Source organism: Lytechinus pictus, chromosome 2 (genome assembly GCF_037042905.1).
Source record: "Lytechinus pictus isolate F3 Inbred chromosome 2, Lp3.0, whole genome shotgun sequence".
Classification (NCBI taxonomy): domain Eukaryota; kingdom Metazoa; phylum Echinodermata; class Echinoidea; order Temnopleuroida; family Toxopneustidae; genus Lytechinus; species Lytechinus pictus.
Window position 1 is genome coordinate 23,231,859 of NC_087246.1, and position 21,804 is coordinate 23,253,662.

A 21,804-nucleotide genomic window follows, 5' to 3' on the forward strand; every position below is an offset into this window, starting at 1 on the left:
ATCTAATGAAATTGTAGCATCTACATGTAAATTAAAAGTGTTCTATTTTGTTCTTTCATTTTTTAACCGTTCTGGGTTTTTTTGCAACCGAAAACAAAAGTATTAAATAAATCATGAAAGATTTGTATCCCGTTTGTCTCTATCTTTTTAATCGTTCAATTAAATAGTACAGAGGCGTTGGAGTCGGTAGGAGGCGTCAGTCCACCCCCCCCCCCCATTCAGCAAACGTATACAAAAACGCGAAATCCATAAATTTGGCCGGATCACTCCCTCCCACATTCAGCTTAACCCCTCCATTATCAAAAACGCTCAGCGGCCCCTGTTATTTACATGTATACATCTTTTTCAAATATTTTGGTGTTGATGCTCACCAGGGTAAGCGCCCCAAAAGTACATGTATGTTTGCCGTAAAGAAAATTATAAGGTAAACCTGTCTTTTTTTTTCTTTATGTGGATCCTTTTCTACTACGCTATTCGCCAGAAAAACAAAAGACAAAAAAAGAAGAAAGAAACTGGCGAAAAAAGTTGGAAAATTTATAACATTTTTTTAGGGGGGTAGGTGTAAGATTGAGAGGGGTTTGTCAGGACCCGCCAAACAAACATGTTTTTTTTAGGTGGATGCCTCAACGTAAATTCTCATTCTATTTCCTCAATTTCTGGTGAGGAAACTTTTAGTTTATTATTGGTTTTATTTGAAGTGATTGTGTTTTCGTCTACTTTTCAGTGCAAAAGTTTTCATCTGGGAGAGAAAAGGAGAATGAGATGAAGAGCTTCTAAAACCTAACCTACATGTATTATAAATTCATTCTGTAAAATGACATTATTAATTAAAAAGTTGTGATTTTTTAGCCGATTCACCCCCGTCCCACAGCTCAACCCCTGCACCATAAAAAAAACATTGCTGTCCCTGTATAAAAAATCTTTTCCCAAATATTTTGGTTTGGATGCTAACCATGGTAAGTGCCCCAAATTTGATTTTTTTTTTGGTCTTAACGGGGAAAAAACTGGCCAGGACGGTCTTTATTCTTATCTTTTCTACCGTTTTACTCGCAATTAAATACAGAAAATTGGAGAGAGGAGACAAACAAGCAATATTAGAGTGTAGGTCAGAACATTTCCATCTGAGGGGGGGGGGGGGGGGCAGGTCAAACAAGAATAATAATAATATGCATCATCACCCAGGGGAAGCGCTTTTATGCAATATGAATCACTGAGGATGTCATAAGCACCTGTGTTGTCGGTAAATGAGACAAAGTTTTTTTTTTTTTTTTAGATACGGTATGTTGGTCGAAATAAAAAAAAGAGTATTCATAAAAGCTTTTTGTATTGCTAAGTACGAAAAGCATTCAATAGGTCATCCTGCTGATAAACACTAATCTTCCTTTTGTTCGGGGCGTTGACCATCTGTATCCTGCTCTTTTCGGAAGGAATTTGTTGAGTGGCCGCCCTGACATTCTTTTGTTCGGGTATCATGAACTACATGGACGTTTCCCTTTTGAAAAGAGCATAAGATGAATGGTGTGCTAAACTGCTTTCTTTTCTCCTTATTTCAGAATAGTAGACAAAAAATAATGAGAAGAAGAGGGATAATGGGGAGGGAAAAAGTTCAAAAGTGCACCAAGATCAGCTCAAAGTACTAAGACATTACTCTCGTACAAGCTTTTTGTTTTTTTGAAAATACAATCGATCGATGAAACCAAGGAGATATCATTCTAGAGTGATATCTCCTTGTTGAAACAAATAATAAGACGAAAATGGTGAATAAACACGTAGCTTATTACGTGACGATCTTGCAGAAAAGATGTTAGCGTATCTATCAGAACAACGATATGGATCAAATCACGTGATCAGGCCTTGTGCGCGCGCGTACGTGCTCGTCACAAAATTTATCCTACCCGTCTGACTCCAACAAAAAAATCGGGTAAAGTTGAAATGATTTCCTATTTTCGGGATTTTCCCCACGTAGCTGTATATTTTTTTCATTCTGTTATCGAAATAGGTTTATAAAGGAAATAGTGGCAGAGGTTTTAATACATAACAATTACGAAAAAGCTGAAAAACTTCATTGAATTAAACCAAACAAATCTCGGCTTCTGTAGAAGCCCGTCGTAGCTAAGTGAACGACTCACTGGGCTTCTGTGGAAGCCCGTTGCACCCAAAGGGTTAATATGCAGTATATTACACCACCCCAAATTTAAAAGAAAGCTCCCTACCATGGAAGAGGATGGGGGGGGGATACCACTCTCTATTCCGCCTTGTCACTCATTCCCTTGCAAGATCGTCCATTCACACAGAATCTGGATTCTTTTATCTACCATACATGTAATAATTTTGGCAGCTCTGCTACAGGCTATTAAAGTTTTTTTTTATGCCCCCAAATAAGTTACCCCCAAATTCAGTGTGCATATAAAGTATGCCTCCATTTTTTAAGTGCTCACATGTGTGAAAGTGAAACTACCTGTACTGTAGTCCTGTACCGGCTGTGAAGAATATTTGTTAGCACTAACAGAGCACTTTGCACCGTTAGCGAAGTTTTGACTGCACAGAAGCATGTAAGCCGAATCACTAGGTAGTAGCAGGGACGTTCTCCCTCTCACGTCCCTGGTAGTAGGTAGCGCTGTTAGACTGTTAGACTAACATTTATACAAGGCCGCACAGAAGCTTACATTAGCGCTAATGTTTGAACTATTCACAAACATTGCCAAGGGCACTGATAGTGACAATGTAAATATTCCTTGCGTGTTATACATAAAACTTGTCTCCTTTTTTATATATCAAGTGTTTTTGAATAGACCTACATGTACATGTAGATTGAATTAAAGGGATACTCCAACTCAAGAGTAAAAAGAATGAAAGAAGACGGGAAGACTGAAAATTCCAATAATTTCTGACGAAAAGTAACAGAATTCTTCAATGGAAGATTTGAAAGACAGATAAATAAACGAACTGAATGAAGTGAACACTGCAGTATTTTGAAAACAGTTATGCCTACATGCCACCATGAATATCCTAGAAATGGACTTACGATGCCAACTCATTATACCTCCTTCCTTTTTTTTCTGATTTTACAGTGAACTGGTATATGCTTCAACGTTACTTGCAAACATGTGTATGGTCATGATGATCTTTGAAGCAGTGGCATATTTATTTTCCAAACAAATTAAGTTTAATAAACAAAATTTCATGTAAAAATTCATGATTGGGGATATGAGAAATGACATCATCAGCTTGCATTCTTATTGACTGTAAGTGTAACTTGTTTTGCTGAAATTATGCAAAATTTATATATATTTTTTTTAATTAATGTTTAATTGTTTTCTATGACTATACTCCCTATCTGTCCACATATACGTCCTGCTTCGCTATATACAATGTACATGTACACCTCCATAGATGGAAGTCATTCATCCACTGTGTACTAGGGGTCTACATGTAGGAACCTACATCCAACAATTAATTATTGGTTTTTTGCAATTGATAGAACATTTTTCGTCCAAATTAAGGTTTGAATTATATTGGAATGATTATAATTCAGTAATTAATACTGCGGTACAATTTCATCACAAAGTAAGAATCAATGTACTAAATCTGAGCCCCGGTCTAATTGGAATAATACATTCAGCCTTTTAGATAAAGGCACCTCACTTACATAGATACATAGATCACTTGTACAGTACTCTATGGCTCAAACCCACTAAAATACTTTTCACACCACTTTTTTTTCCTTAGTCCACTTTTATTCACACTACGTTTTAGCAAAGTGGGCTCGCACATTAATTAGTAAGGTACTACAGTATCTGGCCCTGCAAAAAAGGCAGGGTTAGCCGGCTTATTGTGGTGCCAGCACGACAGTTGTGATGCTAAGAGATGCAGTGTGAAACGAAACTGGGCAAAGGAAAAGTGGGGCTAAGCAAGCATTAGCAAATCACAGATGTCGAAATTGCATGTTAATATTGCTCTGTATGGTAAAATCATCAATATTCATGAGCTGTGTGATAGTCCGGGGTTAAGGCGTTAACCCCGGCTAAGCAAATAGTATGGGGTTAAAGGGATGGTCCAGGCTGAAAGTAATATAGCTTAATAAATAGAGTAGAATTCACTGAGCAAAATGCCGAATATTTCATCAAAATCGGAAAACAAAAAACAAAGTTATTGAATTTTAAAGTTTAGCAATATTTTGTGAAAACAGTCGTCATGAATATTCATTAGGTGGGCTGATGATGTCACATCCCCACTTGATCTTTTGTATTCTGTATATGAAATTAGGTTCATTCAAATTTTTTCCTCCAAGAACTATAAAAATTGGATTGACAACTGATTTACATGTAGTGCATTAGATATTGATTGCTGCAACTTATTTCATTATAAGGGAGACATATTATTCACACAAGTACATGTATGAAATAATGAAAAAAATATCATTTTTATATAATAACATAAGAAAACGGAAAGTGGGGATGTGACATCATCGGCCCACCTCATGAATATTCATGACGACTGTTTTCACAACATATTGCTAAACTTTAAACTTCAATAACTTTATTATTGTTATCCGATTTTGATGAAATTTTCGGCATTTTGCTCAGTGAAGTGAATTCTACTCTATGTATTAAGATATATTTCAGCCCGGACCATCCCTTTAAGAAAGACAGTGTGAATAAAAAAGATAGTATGGGGTTAAGGATAGTCCGGGGATAAGGAAATACAGTGTGAAAAGCAACAAAAACAACACTTGCGTCTAACAGCTCTTTCCGTGCAATCATTCTGCTCATGAACGGTGTTACATGTAGTGGCTGGTTTTTAGCTCATCTGGCCCTTCGGGCCAGATGAGCTTATGCCGTGGCGTGGCGTCCGTCGTCTGTCGCCCTTCCACAATTTCAAAATGCTTCTTCACCATTTCAAGTCCGATTTCAATTCTGTTTGCTTTATATGATAGCACTAGGTGGGGGATTCAAAACTTCTACACAGAATTTTGAAACTCATTAAATATGCTAAATTTATGCGCATTTTTCAAAATTCACAAAAAATGCTTCTTCTTTATGTTGACCGGTTTTGAATTTTTGCTTCCATCTGGTAGAGCTTCATAAGGTCCACCAAAATTTTACACAGAATTTTGAAATTTCGACTAGAACAATTTTTATACTAATTTATGCATATTTTAAAAAATTCACATAAAATGCTTCTTTATTTGTTGACCGATTTTGATTTTTTTTCTTCCATCTGGTAGAGCTTCATGGAGTTCACCAAACCTCTACACAAAATTTTGAAATTTGGAGTAGAAAATTATTTATGCTAATTTATGCAAAATTCATAAATCACAGAAGATTCCTCTTCTTTATTTGTTGACTGAATTTCAAAATGCTTCTTCTTCGTTATTTCAAGTCTGATTTCAATTCTGTTTGCTTTATATGATAGCATTAGGTGGGGGATTCAAAACTTCTACACAGTATTTTGAAACTCATTAAATATGCTAATTTATGCGTATTTTTAAAAATTCACATAAAATGCTTCTGTCATTGTTGACCAATTTTGATTTTTTTTCTTCCATGTGGTAAAACTTCATAGGGTTCATCAAACTTTTACACAGAATTTTTTTTGTAATTTCAGTAGAAAATTATTTATGCTAATTTATGCAAAATTTATTCATAAATCACAGAAAATGCCTCTTCTTCTTTATTTGTTGACTGATTTTGATTTTTTTCTTCCATCTGGTAGAGCTGCATGAGGTTCACCAAACTTGTACCCAAAATTTTGAAATTTTGTCTAGGAAATTATTCATGCTACTTTATGCAAAATGTATTCATAAATCACAAAATATGTTTTTTCTTCTTCATTTGTTGATCAATTTCAATTTTGTTTGCTTTATATGATAGCTTGAGGTGGTGATACAAAATCTTAACACAGAATTTTGAAACTCATTAAATATGCTATATTTTCAAAACTCACAAAAAATACTTGATTATTTTTGTTCCATCTCAGAGCTACATGAGGTTCACCAAGGTTCTACACAGAGTTTAGAAATTTTGACTAGAAAATTATTTATGCTTAATTTACATGAAATTTATTCCTAGATCACAAAAAATGCTTCTATGTCATTTCTTCATCAATTTCAATTCTATATCCTCAATTTATGTCACCAATATAATTCACTACAGTGTCAACTGGGCTGAAATGAAAATTGTGTTAAAATTTGTTGCGAGATGCCGGATTAGCTCCAAATCATTGATGTGCTAGTTTTAGTGACTTGATAGCGCTATTAAACAACACTGCCACTAACAGCGTTTCTGTGCGGCCGTTACTGGTTGGAAAAGCGAATTTATATTTTATTGCAAAAAGTGCCTATTGTTCACTTTTGCAATGAAAGGACAAATATATGTGTGTCATTGATAATGTGATATAATTTTCAGGTCAACATCATGATGAAGGTCAAAGGTCAACAGGGTTAATGGACTTTTACCACATGTCTGTTGTGGTATCAATATTAAAACTCTACCAAGGTTTAAGATTTTGAATGACCTTTTTGAAAGTTTAAATATCCCTATTATAGTGTCAGCAATTTGGTGAATTTGATATTGGGTCACTTGGTCAGAAGGTCAAGTGGGGTTAATACTGGTTTCAATTAAAAAAGAACATCTTAATAGTCAAATTTTAACCTGTTGTAGACTGTAGAATGAATGATTTCGCTAGTATAACGTACATGTATTACAACATAGACTTATGTGGGCTCAGTCTCCAAAAGGTTAAAGATTTTAAATTTTAAGTAATTCTGAAATTAAAGTCCCTATTACGGTAAATTATAAACTTGGATATAATTAATATACACCATCAATTACATGAGTATATCTTAAGATCACTGGCTCAAGCCAGGTCATAAGTACATGTAGTTTCAGATCATGAAATGATGAAAGTATAAAACTATTAATAGTGTTCAATCATATATAATGAAACTTTATAGTGTGAGATGGTTGTTGTACTAGGCCTGCGTACATGTATTCACACTTTCCCAAAGTAGGTCTAGATTTTTTAAGTAGACCTGTGCATGCGGGGATGCATGAATGTGTGTACATAATTAACTTTTCAAACTTCTGAGATCTTTTGCAGCCCTGATTTCTCCAAGGTTGTTGAAATTTTTGGTATTCAATATTGAGAGCTTTTTTTGGTCTGAAGATGAAAAAGTGCATTTTCTTTACAATGTGAATGTCTAGAACTTTGCAAACATATGGACCACAGGCATGTAATTTGATTTGTTTACAGTTTACGTTGGTTGTGGATGCATTCAAATCATTTGTAGTCTGAACAAATTTTCATCAATTTTCATCAAGTTGTCATAAAGTTTTCATAATTTTGCAAAGGGTACAATGTATATTTTCAAATGGGTAGGCCGTGTATTTTTTTTCTTTCAAGAGGCAGGTGTGAATATGGCTACTGTGTACATTGCGTGCTTGGTAAAAAAAAATCAATTCTATACAACACATTCTCCTCAATTACACACAGTGTTTACATTGATTGCTTTTCAAGTTGTAGTCTAGTCAACCCTATGACTCACCATAAATTCTCAGGGCTCACAAAGTTTATGCAAACTATTACATGTACATGTATGTAGTATCATGCTGATGAAAGTGTGTACTGTTTCCCCCTTTTTAAAGGCTTTTTTGTATGAATCATAATTTGATAGATGTTTGTATTAAAAGAGGGCCATTCACTGAATAGACCTGTACATTGAAAACCACATTATTGTTCTAAGGCCTGCAGTTGACTCTCTATAAAGTATTGTTCACCCCCATGATTCATGTTTCTTGGCTATTGTATTGTGTACAACCATGGACCTACTACTATAAAGTCAGGCATAACAGACATTGTAAATTATGCATGTACTGTACATACTATCATATGTGCATTGACTGTTTTACTTGTCATGCCTTCTGGTCCATGTCAATTACATCCCACACATGTATTCACATTTGTATGAATGGAGGCCTACATAATCATGTATGTGCTGTGTTCAGATTTTAGTAGAATGTGCATTTATATGCTTTTCACACTGCATGTATTTTCCTTAACCCCAGGAAATTGGTGGGGCTAAGGGGGGGGGGGGGGGTGGGGTCTCACCACAATTTCGGTGCTAAGAGATGCAGTGTGAAACGAAACCGGGCTATTAAAGGAAAAGTGGGGCTAAGCATTAGCGAATCATGCACAGAAGTCAAAATTGCACCTTCATCATGCCCTGTTATCAATATTCATGGGCTGTGCGATAGTCCAGGGTTAACCCTGGCTAAAAGCAAATAGTATTACTATTAGCACATGTATAGAGTTAAGAAAGACAGTGTGAACCCCCCCCCCAAAAAAAAGAGATAGTATGGGGTTAAGGAAATACAGTGTGAAAAGCATACATATGTACTGTATGTACATATACATACAGTGTATGTACATTTACATGTACATGTACGTACTTGTATGTACTGTATTTACTGACTACCCTTTTTCACATACATGTAGACGTATACCAGAGAGCCCAGTTTTATGCTGTGTAGGGGGAAAAATCACAGAAATCAGGAAGAACACAGAATTCATAGAATTTCACAGAAAACCAAATTTTTCAGCCCCCCACAAAAAATTTAAAAAAGGGAACAAAAATTAAAATAAAAACAATTTCTTTTCTGTTTTGCATAATTTAGCCTGTATGTAGACTGTGATTGGCTCATTATCTCCATGCAAACTTATATTTTTCTGATATTTTCACTATATTTACAATATCTTTTAGAAGTTTTGTACATGGAATCTGATGTTCACACAGAAGAACACAGTATCAAAAAATTTAAAAGTAGGGTCTCTAGCGAGCTAGCCTACAGCAATACTGCGATGAGCATCACTGTGTACTTTTCGAAAACCCCTGGCCTGAGTACTAGTGCACATACTGCAGCAAGTAGTACTGCTGCTTTGCAATACATGCATTCTAAATATGTATCTTGGGTGTAGTGGAGAGGGGGGGGGGGGGGGGGACACAATTTGTACCGCTTTTCTATGTTAAAAAAACAACAACTTTATGAAAACATGTGGGAAAATAATAATACCTAAGGTAGCAAATATAAAGAGGAACAAAATCACATACCAGCTTCATTTGCATTTTGATTGATGTGCATACAGTACATGTAGCTTCATGTACTGTACAGTGCCCAAGAGACTCATTTTGCCCCATGGAAATGGGGGTAAAATGGCCCCCTTATCAAAACCATACTGTGCAATTGATTAGGCCAGGGACTGAAACTTTCATTTATACATGTACAGGTGCTCCCCTCATAGTTCTGAAGGACATGTACAATGTGATGTAGATACGTACGATTGTACATACATGTAGCTCAGTTTCCCTGAATGATGTTTATGAAATAACATAATATCTTGCCTAAATGTATTTTCTGTCATAAACATGTCCATTCCCTACTTGGCAATGATTACACACAAAATCAACTACCTAGTGCAGATCAATGCCGTGGCAGGCAATACGTTTGCAGAAGTGCTTTTGACATTAACCATGGAACTTGGCAAAATTGGTCTACATCAATTTTGATTTTCAACTTACATGTAGTTGTCATATGTTGAGGATTCATTGTCTGTTTGGTTCATCAGACTAATTTTCTGTTTCATCTGTTCATATTGTTGATTCTTTGTATTCAACTTTAAATCACTATTAAAAATTCTCCTCAAATTGCTGCCTACATGTACATGTACATGTATATTCTACACAAAAGTTTGTCCATTAAACTCTAACCGTACTTTAATAGTTACATCGTAAATAGGAAAATAACGTACATAATCCCTTTAAATGTACAGTGGTTAAAAAGTAAGTGAACGCCACCAGAAAATGAACATATTTCAAACTGTTCAAATTTTGCCATTTAAAAAATTTAATTGTGAAGTCAGGTGATTATGTTCCATGGTTCAATATATATACAGTATGTAGATTGTTTCTCCGGGCTCGCCGGACATTATAGCGTTGTTGTCTATATTCAACACTCAGTATGAAGGAGTGCATTTTCTGGTGGGGTTCACTAACATTTTAGTACCTCTGTACATGTAATGTACATTGTAGGCCAAGTTTTGTATCTTACATGTAGGCCTACATGTATACAGTATCTACAGTACCCAGATTCCATAGCAGAGGGGGCTCATATTGCCCATTAGTCCGGGTTATAATTGAGCAAGGTGCCACAAGAAAAAGGAGAAATTTTCATATAGTGCTTCTAGACCAGTTTTTTACGCTGAATATGAATATATGAGGTAACCAGGCTGTATCCTGAAAATTAACCCGTGAGGGCGCTTTTTTCAAAATGGCCGCCAAATTTTCAGAACATTTGAATTTTCGTACATAGATTTTGACATAAATATTCCATTGCCACAAAATTAGTGTCATATGAAAGACAAATAAATTTTCTACAATTTGGTACTATTTATAGGGGATAAGTAGGTCATTTGGCTGAGATTTTAAGTAGAAAACTGCATTTTTTGTCATTTTTTCCCAAAAATTGAAAATTTAGCAAATACATGATTTTACATAAGTCTGAGAAAAATGAATGAATTACCTTGAAATGTTCCAGAAAACTTTATTGACATACTATTATCATGTGGATGAAATTCCAACTCTGTATCATTCTTTTTAGCAAATTTATAAGGTATCAAACTTGAATACTTCAATTTCAGAAATGTCGCTTTTTGTATGCATTTCCATAGACTAATACGTATAACATGTACTGTACATGTATAATATGTATAATGTATAGTTTAATAAAATTTAAATGCAATTATCTCCGCTTTTTAACCACTTGGAGAGTTAAGAGTAGGCTTTTCTCTATCAGCTACATAAAACAAAATGTTGGCACATCAAGGCCTGACTCTCTCATGGGGTGGGGGTGTCGAAGTCATGCCTATTTGTTGGAAAAATCTCTGTTTTTTGGAGCACCCATTGAAGCAAAAACAGGCATTTCTGCTATACAGTACAGTCACTTTGATTGCTTTGAAACCACTTGGAGAGGAAAGAGTATATAGGTTTTGTTCTACCAGCTACATACAAAGTGGCACATCGAAGCCTACCCCTCTCGGGGAGGGGGGGGGGTTGCTTAATATTGCCAATTTATTTGAAAATTCACAATTTTTGACCCAACATTGAGGCCAAAAATCGTTTGTGCTTTGTTGTACACCCCATTTTATTGATTTGAAACCACTTAGAGAGGAAAGAGTAGAGTTTGTTCTACCAGCTACATATAAATAAGCACTGGCACATTGAACCCTAGCCCTCTCATGGGCTGTCTAAGTCACCCCCCCCCCTCTATATCATGTATATTGCCGATTTATTGGATATTTCACCATTTTGGATCACCCATTGAGGCAAAGGGCGTTTCTACTATATAGTACAGCAAATTTCTTTTCTAGCAATGACTTGGAGAGGAAAGAGTAGGCTTTGCTCTATCAGCTACATATAAAGAAGTGTTGGCAAATCAAAGCGTATCTCCTTCAAGCGGCTGTAGAAGTTACCCCACTAATTTTCGGTTTTGGGCTATTTGTTGCAAAGTCGCCATTTTGGAGCCCCCATTGAAGCAAAAAGGCGTCTCTGATATATAGTTCTGCCACTTTTATTGCCTTGAAACTACTTAGAGAGGAAAGAATAGGCTTTGCTCTATCAGCTACATAATTTTGTGCTGGCAAATAAAAGCCTACCCCCTTCTGCGGGCTGTCGAAATCACCCCCTCACCCCTTTGCGTTATTACCTATTTATTGGAAATTCACCTTTTTTGAGCCCCCATTGAGGTAAAAAGACATCTCTGATATAAAGTTCTGCCACTTTTATTGCCTTGAAACCAATTAAGGAGGAAAGAATATGCTTTGCTCTACGAAGAAGTGCTGGCACATTTAAGCTTACCTATCTTGGCGGCTGTCAAATCACCCCACCCCTCTTGCATCATTGCCTAATTATTTGAAAATTCACAATTTTTGAGCCCCCATTGAGGCGATATGCACTTCTGCTGTATTAAACACCCAATTTCATTTTCTTGAAAAAACTTGGAGAGGAAAGAGTAGGTTCCCATCTTTCAGCTATATATAACGAATTGCTGCCATATCGAAGCCTGACCCACTTCAGGGGACTATATAGATGTTACCCCACCTTTTTTACGATTTTTTCCAATTCATTGGAAAACTCGCCATTTTGGAGCCCCATTGAGGCAAAAAAGTGTTTCTGGTATATAGTAGAGCCACTTCTTTATATGTAGCTGTTAGAGGAAAGGTTACTCTTTCCTCTCCAAGTAGTTTCAAGGCGGTAATAGTGGTAGAACTATATATCAGAACCGCCTTTTTGCCTCAATGGGGGCTCCAAAATGGTGAATTTTCCAATAAATAAGCAATAATGAAAAAGGGGTGGGGTGATTTCAACAGCCCTCTGATGGGGATAGGCTTTTATTTGCGAGCATGTCTTTATATGTAGCTGTTAAAGCAAAGTCTATTTTTTCTCTCCAAGAGTTTTCAAGGGTGAAAAAAGGCAGAAACATAATCAGAAATGACTTTCTGCCCCAATGGGGGCTCCAAAGTGGTGATTTTTTCAATAAATAGGCAATAATGCAAAAGGGATGGGTGATTTCGACAGCCTCCTGCTGTTTGCCTGCACTTTTTTTATATGTGGCTGATAAAGCAAAACCTATTCTTTCCTCCCTAAGTGGTTTCAAGGATTTAAAAGTGGCAGAACTATATATCATAAACGCCTTTTTTCCTCAATGGAGGCTCCAAAATGGTGAATTTCAAGGGGGGGGGGGTAATTTCGACAGTCCCCTAAAGGGAGTAGGCTTTTATTTGCCAGCACATCTTTTTATGTAGCTGATAAAGCAAAACCTATTCTTTACTCCCTAAGTGGTTTCAAGGCAGTAAAAGTGGCAGAGCTATATCAGAAACGCCTTTTTGCCTAAATGGGGGCTCCAAAATGGTGAATTTTTCAATAAATATGCTATAATGCAAAAGGGATGGGGTGATTTCAACAGCATCCCGGAAGGAGTAGGCTTTTCTTTGCCAGCACTTGTTTATATGCAGCTGATAGAGCAAAGCCTACTCTTTCCTCTCCAAGTCATTGCAAGAAAATGAAATTGGCTATATAGTAGAAACGCACTTTTGCCTCAATGGGTGATTCAAAATGGTGTAATTTCCAATAAATAGGCAATATACATGATATAGAGGGGGAGGGGTTGACTTAGACAGCGCCTGAGAGGGATATTTTTCGATGTGCCAGCGCTTCTTAATAATTTGTAGCTGATAGAGCAAAGCCTACGCTTTTCTCTCAAAGTAATTGCAAGAAAATAAAATTGGCTGTATGATATAGAAACGCCCTTATGCCTCAATGGGTGATCCAAAATGGTGAAATTTCCAATAAATAGGCAACATACATGATATAGAGGAGGGGGTGACTTAGACAGCCCCTGAGAGGGCTAGGGTTCGATGTGCTAGCGCTTATTTATGAAGCTGGTAGAACAAACTCTACTCTCTCAAATTGATAAAATACTCTAAAGCACAAACGCTTTTTTGCCTCAATGTTGGGTCCAAAATGGTGAATTTCCAAATACATTGGCAATAAGCAAAAGGGGGAGGGGTGACTTCCCCCAGCGCCCTCCCCCCCGAGAGGGGTTGGCTTCGATGTACGTGCCACTTCTTTTGATATAGCTGGTAGAACAAACATGACAAAGCTTACTCTTTTCCTCTCCAAGTGGTTTCAAAGTAATTAAAGTGGCTGTACTGTATAGCAGAAATGCCTTTTGCCTCAATGGGTGCTTCAAAAAATAGTGATTTTCCAATAGGCAATATACAACAACATGATATAGCCAAAGGGGGTGGGGGGGGGGGGCTTCGACACCCCCACCCCATGAGAGTGTTAGGCCTCGATGTGCCAACATTTTGTTTTATGTAGCTGATAGAGAAAAGCCTACTCTTAACTCTCCAAGTGGTTAAAAAGCGGAGATAATTGCCTTTAAATTTTATTAAACTATACATTATACATATTATACATGTACATGTTATACGTATTAGTCTATGGAAATGCATACAAAAAGCGACATTTCTGAAATTGAAGTATTCAAGTTTGATACCTTATAAATTTGCTAAAAAGAATGATACAGAGTTGGAATTTCATCCACATGATAATAGTATGTCAATAAAGTTTTCTGGAACATTTCAAGGTAATTCATTCATTTTTCTCAGAATTATGTAAAATCATGTATTTGCTAAATTTTCAATTTTTGGGAAAAAATGACAAAAAATGCAGTTTTCTACTTAAAATCTCAGCCAAATGACCTACTTATCCCCTATAAATAGTACCAAATTGTAGAAAATTTATTTGTCTTTCATATGACACTAATTTTGTGGCAATGGAATATTTATGTCAAAATCTACGTACGAAAATTCAAATGTTCTGAAAATTTGGCGGCCATTTTGAAAAAAGCGCCCTCACGGGTTAATTTTCAGGATACAGCCTGGTTACCTCATATATTCATATTCAGCGTAAATAACTGGTCTAGAAGCACTATATGAAAATTTCTCCTTTTTCTTGTGGCACCTTGCTCAATTATAACCCGGACTACATGGGGCACTACATGTATGCATACAATCACATCCAGGCGAAAAATCAAAAGGATTCTCAGTTAACTTCATACACTGTACTTCAGGCCTTCTCATGTATATGGCTACTTAACATGTACCAAACAAAGGAACTTTATGAAAATTCAAGTGACAGGGTAGATGGATTATTCCCCCCCCCCTTCCCAAGTGGAAAAACCACTTATGAAATGAAATTCACTCATCCGACTCCCACATGTACATGTATTTGTTAATTACTACTCCTTGCAAAGTGCTAATTGAAAGTACATGTACACAATGTACTGCAACTTCTAACCATGAATGTATGTCGCTTCAAAAAATAGACAATCAGTGCCAATGCTAACATACCTCTCATCTAGCAGTCAGTTTGGCCTAATTTGAAAGTGAGCAAAACTTCTCAAGCCAGGGGGTTCAAATTGCCCCCCCCCCCTCTCCCCTACATCAGGGCTCGACACTAGCGGCGGTCCGACGGTCCCAGACCGGTAAAAATCGCTGTCGGGCCAGTAGATTTTCAGAAATAGGAAGATTTACTGGTCCGACATGACCAGTAAAAAATATCATTTTCGGGCCACTAATTTTTCCAAAAATAGCAAGATTTAAGGGTCCGACATGACCACTAATAAAATCCACTGTTGGGCCAATAACTTTTCCAGAAATGGTCAAATTCACTGCAAACTATTTCCCCCCGTTAAATTCTGTCATTCACACACAGAATACACACACTAGAGTAGCATACAGTGTACATGTAGCCAGCCACACAACCCACGTGGTAAATTCTCTACTGGCTGCGCGAACGAAGCTTGGCTAAACTCTGGCAGAAATGTCTCACAGAACTGTAAAAATTCACGGTTTATACTCATGAAAGGCTCTTATAAGTCCATATTTTCTAAAAATTGGAGTAACTCTGTCATTTGTAAGCAGTAAAAGGAGAAATTTTCACTTCTGTTTTGGTTCAAACAGATCGGGTTTCGGGTGATATCTTCTGAATACATAATAGCCCCACATATGCATTTATGTGTGTGTTGATACACTTGGTTTCTGACTTTCTTTCGTAGCTATTTTAATTGAGCCAAAAAGAAACTGGTAAATTATTTGATGATAGTTTTAGCTTTCTTCCTCTGTTTTCTTCCTATCTTTCTTTCCTTCTTTCTTTTCCATCTTTCTTTGTTTCTTCCCTCTTTTCTTTCAATTTTTTTGTTACTGTCTTTCTTTTTTAATTTCCCTTTTTTCTTTAATTTGTTCTTTCTTTCCTTTTAAAAATATTTTTCTCTATTTCTTTTTTCTCTTTCTTTCTTTCTTCCTTTCTTTCTTTCTTTCTTCCTTTCTTCCTTCCTTCCTTTTTTTCTTTTTGATATTTTTCTTTCTTTAATTCTTGAGTCCATCCATCCTATATTCATCTCTTCTCTCGGGCTTTCTTTCCTTCTTTTTACCCTTTTCTTTCCTTCATTCTTTGTTACTTTCTTTGTTTCTTTCTTCCTTCCATCCATCATTTATTTACCCTTTCTTGTTGTTTTTTATTTCTTCCTTCTTCCAACCTTTTCTCTCTTTCTTACATTCATTCCTTCCTTTCTTATATATGTCTTGTTCTTTCCTTTTTCCCTTTGTTAAATCTATCCTTTTATCTTTCCTTTCTTTTTTTGACTGCTTGCTTCCTTTCTCTCCTTTATTCTTTCATTCCTTCCTTTCTTTGTCTCTCAGTCTTTCTTTTTTTCTTCCTTTCATCTATTCTTTTCTCTTTTTTTTTATATTGCTTGCTTCTTTCCTTCCCTTCCTTTATTTCTTTCCTTCTATCTATCATTTTACCTTTCCTTTATTTCTTCCTTAATTCCTTTCTTCCTTCTTTCAATCCTTCCTTCCTCTCATTCTTTCTTTTGTCCTTCTTTCCATCTCTCCTTTTACCCTTTCTTTTGTATTGCTTCTTCTTTCTTTCCTTTACTACTTACTGGATTTGTTCTTTCTTTCTGTATTGCTTGCTTCATTTCTTTCCTTCATTTCGTTTTTTCTTTTCTTTCTTTCTTTATTTTTGTTCCTTCTTTATTCCTTCCTTCCTTTCCTTTAGTTCTTTCTTTTTTTCCTTCCTTCACATCTATCCTTTCTTTACCTTTTCTTTTTTTCTTCCTTCCTTTCTTTTATTCTTTTCTTTCTTTCTTTCTTTCTTCGTTTCTGTCTTGCTTTCTTTTTGTCCTTCATTCCTTCATTTTATTGGGGGGGGGGGAACGAAAGGCTAGAAAAATAAACTTGCGCCTATATTTAATGTTTTCTTTATTTTTTGGGACCAGTAGATTTTAGGTTCGGACCAGTAAAAATTTGAAAAACTGGGTATCTACTGGTCCGACACGAATAGGTTGGACCAGTAGAAAAAATGGGTTAGTGTGGAGCCCTGCCTACATGTACGTGTACATGTACACGGGTTAATCCTGAATACAGCCAATTCACATTATGAATCTTTTAAAAAATTCATACATGTACAGTACATGTATGTCACAAAGCTAATAATTTTGCAATATTTACAAACATACACATAGTATGTATGTACATGTGAGTGTGATATATTGTAATAAAGAAAATGCTGTGCACATCATTTTCAGCTTTTTGGTAAATGCAGTTTAATATTAAGTGAACCCTTCTTCAAGTTTTTTCCACAAAGTATCTTGATAGACTGTCTAACTATAAGATAAACTGGAGTGAAATTGATTAAATTGAAGAGCAAGTGTAATATCTGAAACAAAATGTAGAACTACATGTATTCTTAAACATCCTGTTAAGGCCTGTCTAGCTACTACAGTTCACATGGACTTCCTTGACCTATACATGTAGGCCTTTACATGCAGTTTTGAACAAGGAAAGTTGAATTTTGCCATAAATTATGTAAAACGCATATGATAGGGGCTACATATTCCATAACAAACTATTTTCTCAAAAAATTTAAAACGATTTCACCAACTGTCCTTTTAATTCAATCAGTCAGATAATGTATGCTTGCATTATTTGTGTCACTCTTCTTCAGTAAGAGAAAAATATTTTCTTCATTGTTTTTCAATTTTGCCTGTTCATACTCCATCAGGATAGGGACCTGTGCTAGTTTTTCCACATTGGGGGCAATTACTGAATTTTGAGGGCTATTTAATTTTCAAGGGCCACTTTTTGTGCAGCAAGCAATGATGCATTTCCCATTCTGTTGTATATTGATTTTCTGAACTTTCTTGAATATTGTTTGGGTTAAACATGACCCTCATGTATTTCATACACTGTACTCCATTCATGAAATACAGTATAGATATATGGACTGCTTTGAGAGGCATGGTTGTTTCTAGAGGCTCAAGGGGGCCGCAGCGCGACTATGCCCGAGGGCATGGTCTGGCCGATGCGGTACCCGCGAGCCGAAATATAAAAGCAGTCCATATATATTTTATGAACCGAATTAACGCTAGATCTAGATCTTAAACAAGTTTTAGGCCTAAAAGCCCTAAGCCACAGGCTAACATTACATTAGGCCTAACGTTAGGCCCTAACTTAGCCCTGCCCCTGACGTTAGGTCTCGAAGTCGAATACTAAAGCATTCCATACCAATTAGATCTACTGAGTACTGCCACTAGGCCTATTTAGGAACCAAATTAGGGTCTGAACTAGGCTACCCCAAGTTAAGTTTACTGACTTAACGTTAAATCTCCATTAACGTTACAGTCTAAGTTAGATCTAACCGACGTCATGAACGTTAGATCTCGGCTACGTCAAATCCAAAGTAAGATTAAACGGAACATTAGGCCTAACGTTAATTAGATCTAACTTAGATCTTGAATCTACTCTTAACTCCTATAAAAGCTAACGGTAGATTTCACGACCTAACGTTGTCGTTTGTCATACCTAACGAGTAGTCTAACGTTAGACTCTAACGTTACTTATAAATCTAACTTTAATTAGAAAGTGCAGTGACCGTACGGTATTATCTTTTCATTCGACTCACCTTTTGCGAGCATGCATTTCAATGAAAAACTGCAACAAGACTTGATGATTGATACATCCGTTATGTCCTTAATAAGTTAGTCTTCTTTTAAATAATGCCATATATTTTAACAGGAATCAACAAGCAAAAGACAAAGATCGGCATCTTTCCATCGATGTGACATATCCGTTGCGCGCACTAGCGCTATAAGCGCGTAAATGCGCGAATTGTCTAAAACTTCCGATCAAATCGCGCGGATATTTATGGTATCCGCAATCACCGCAGAAAGCAACATTTTGCATGCAATCAAATGGGGATCTCGGCCAAATTTTGCCATGCCCGTCGTTAAGGGGTGGGTCAGGGGGCAACAAGCAGAAATCTTGTTAACTATGCCCGTTGCCCTTGGTTACCACCTTAATTTGTTGTTTTGAAGGCATGGTCGTTTACATGACCTCAGTTTTGACCAATCAGAGGAACGGATTATTCGACATTCTTAAAGAGAGGTTTATAATAGGCCATATGTCTACATCAAATTTACATCAGGATACAGTATCCACAATCCAGGTTGTGCCCTATCCACATTTTGATGCCATGGAGCTTCTTTTATGTATTGTGTAGTTGCCTGTGAGATAACATTTTAAAAGTGTTTTTTTTTTCTTCCCCTTTAATACATTCTTTCTTTTGTCTTTTTGAATTTCCGCATCCTCTGAAAGTGGCGCTCATGGCATCTTTCTGCCACCGCCCCCCCCGGCCAGTGTGAACACTATGTAATTGCAATATTATTAGAAGACAGTGACACCGTTCTCATTATACTTTCTAAAACTGGTTTACTGGAAACCGATTCAGGAAACCAGTTCAAAAGATTGCTTTGCGAGCGTTTCCATTTGGTCACCGGAAAGTGGTTTTCAAAACAACTTCACGTAAAGCGGTCTTGTCGCTATGGGTACACTCTTAGTGGGGTGACATGTTTTACACAAAATTTGAAACTGCAGCATAGGCATTCTACACACAGTGTGTGGAGTAGCGCACTCGAAATGTGCGAAGATCGCTTTCCTATAAAGAACGGTCGTGTCCTCACTTTAATACGATAAAACCAGTTTAATGAGGCAAAGTGATCTTCAAACCTACATCGCGAGGTGGTTTTCTTAACCAGTTTTGATGATCGCTTCCAAGACCGCTTTGACCATTCTCATTATGCATTAAATAGTTTCCACTAAAGTAGTTTCCAGTATTTTAGGACGGTAGTGAGAACGGTGTCAGTGTTGTATGGTGTGGGTCATGATCAATTTAGTGTCATAGGGAAATCACCAGTGACAGAATATCCTCATTCTCCCTCTGATGGCCATAAATAACTCAATGCTGCGCTTCACATTATACCCTTCTCTCTGGAGGCTTGCTAACTGCTTGCCAGACATTTAAAGGAAGTGTTTGAAGTTGGAGGAGTATTTACATACATGTACAGGATGTATTTAAACGTCCCATTCCCAGAAAAATCCACAGCTGACTGACAGTTTAGGCCTACATTTTGTTACTTGCATGGTACTGTTTAAGTCTTTCAAACCTAAGGCTAAAACCTTTAATATGGTGATGATGTTGATGATGAGGATGATGATAATGATGATAATGTGAATTTGATAATATTACAGGTGATGATAATGTGAATTTGATAATATTACAGGTGATGATAATTCTATTGATAAGAATAAAATCAACAAAGTAAAAAAAAACATGTCAGCCTAGATCTACATTCTTGCAGCATTTGAGAGCTTAATACACTGCATTGTAGAAATAGAGTTTTATATGTGTGCATAAACTATAAACCCTCTTTTTAGTTATTATTATTGTATTATTATTCACCAAATACAAATGTTAACAACATGTGACATTTGCATTTTTTGCCAGACATTTTTTAAGTCTGTGCCTTTTAATATTTTTACATCATGGTGCCATAATTACAGAGTTCAGAATTATTTCACTGGCCATAAAAGTATATAAGCAATTCATGACCCAATTTTTCCTTCTCATATCCCCTCCCCCCAAAACAAAAGTCATGCTGGATGGGCACTAAATGGAGCAGTAAAGTGCACATTTGTATTACTCATGTGCACAGCCCACTATGAAACCTGCTACATGTACTCTCTTAGATTTTTCTAACTATACGGTAATTGTCCGAACTGTTTGGTATTAGTTTTTACATATAAAACTGCATGGAAGAAACAAAAAGTGGACTCCCTACATTTTAAAGGGGGAGTGAACTGTGTGTGGTCTTTCATTGACTGTGTTTTACAAATACATAGTCTTAAAATATACGTTTTCAGATATCTACTAACACTACAGAGAATAAATTGACCTATAATTGTATTTGTATAGAGAAACTAAAATGTTTTGAGAGGAATAATAATCGTTTTGCTACTTTGTAACATAATTATTGCGGTATACTTGTAAATGTATTGAGTGGTTAATTAACATGTTATCATTCAAGTGGGTCTATATTACTTGACTACACTAGCATTATGGGTCAGGAAACTGGCCAGGTATGAGTAGTTGAGGACTCGAGATGGCGCTATTGCCTATTGGTTCATATCTGCTTTAAAGAATGGCAACATTACTATTATAGACCATGTATGAGTCTTTGGGCACATGTAGGACCTGTATCTACATGTAATAGTGACTTGGCAACTGCACAATATTCCATTGTATTGTATAATGTAAATAAATGCAATGAAGTTCCTACATAATTATACAGTACATGCCACACAAGCTTATGTGCTGCATGAAGATTTACTGTTATTTTCATGTAGGCTGACATGTATTTCCTTTAGCATGTACATGTATGTTAATTTCCCCTATATCTCCCTGTATTTTTTCATGTACATGTATAGGCCTATGTATTCCCATAAAGCCCCCCCCCCCCTTTCCCTCTGTCGGTTTATTTTCTTTGTTTTTCCTTCAATCTTTTAATGTCCCCTTTCTTGAATTTTATTTTTGTAATTTTTTTCATTTATTTTTTCATTTTTATTTTCAATTCAAATTTATTTAATTTATTTATTTATGTATTTATTTATTCATTTATTTATTTATTTGTCATTTATTATTTATTATTTTTTCTTGGGGGGGGGGGGGGGTAATTCCAACAGAACTGAAGTGGCTACCCTGAGTAAAATCATTATGATTATTAACAATTATAAAACTTATTTCGATGTACATGTACATGTAATTTCCTGTTGGTCCATCCTCTT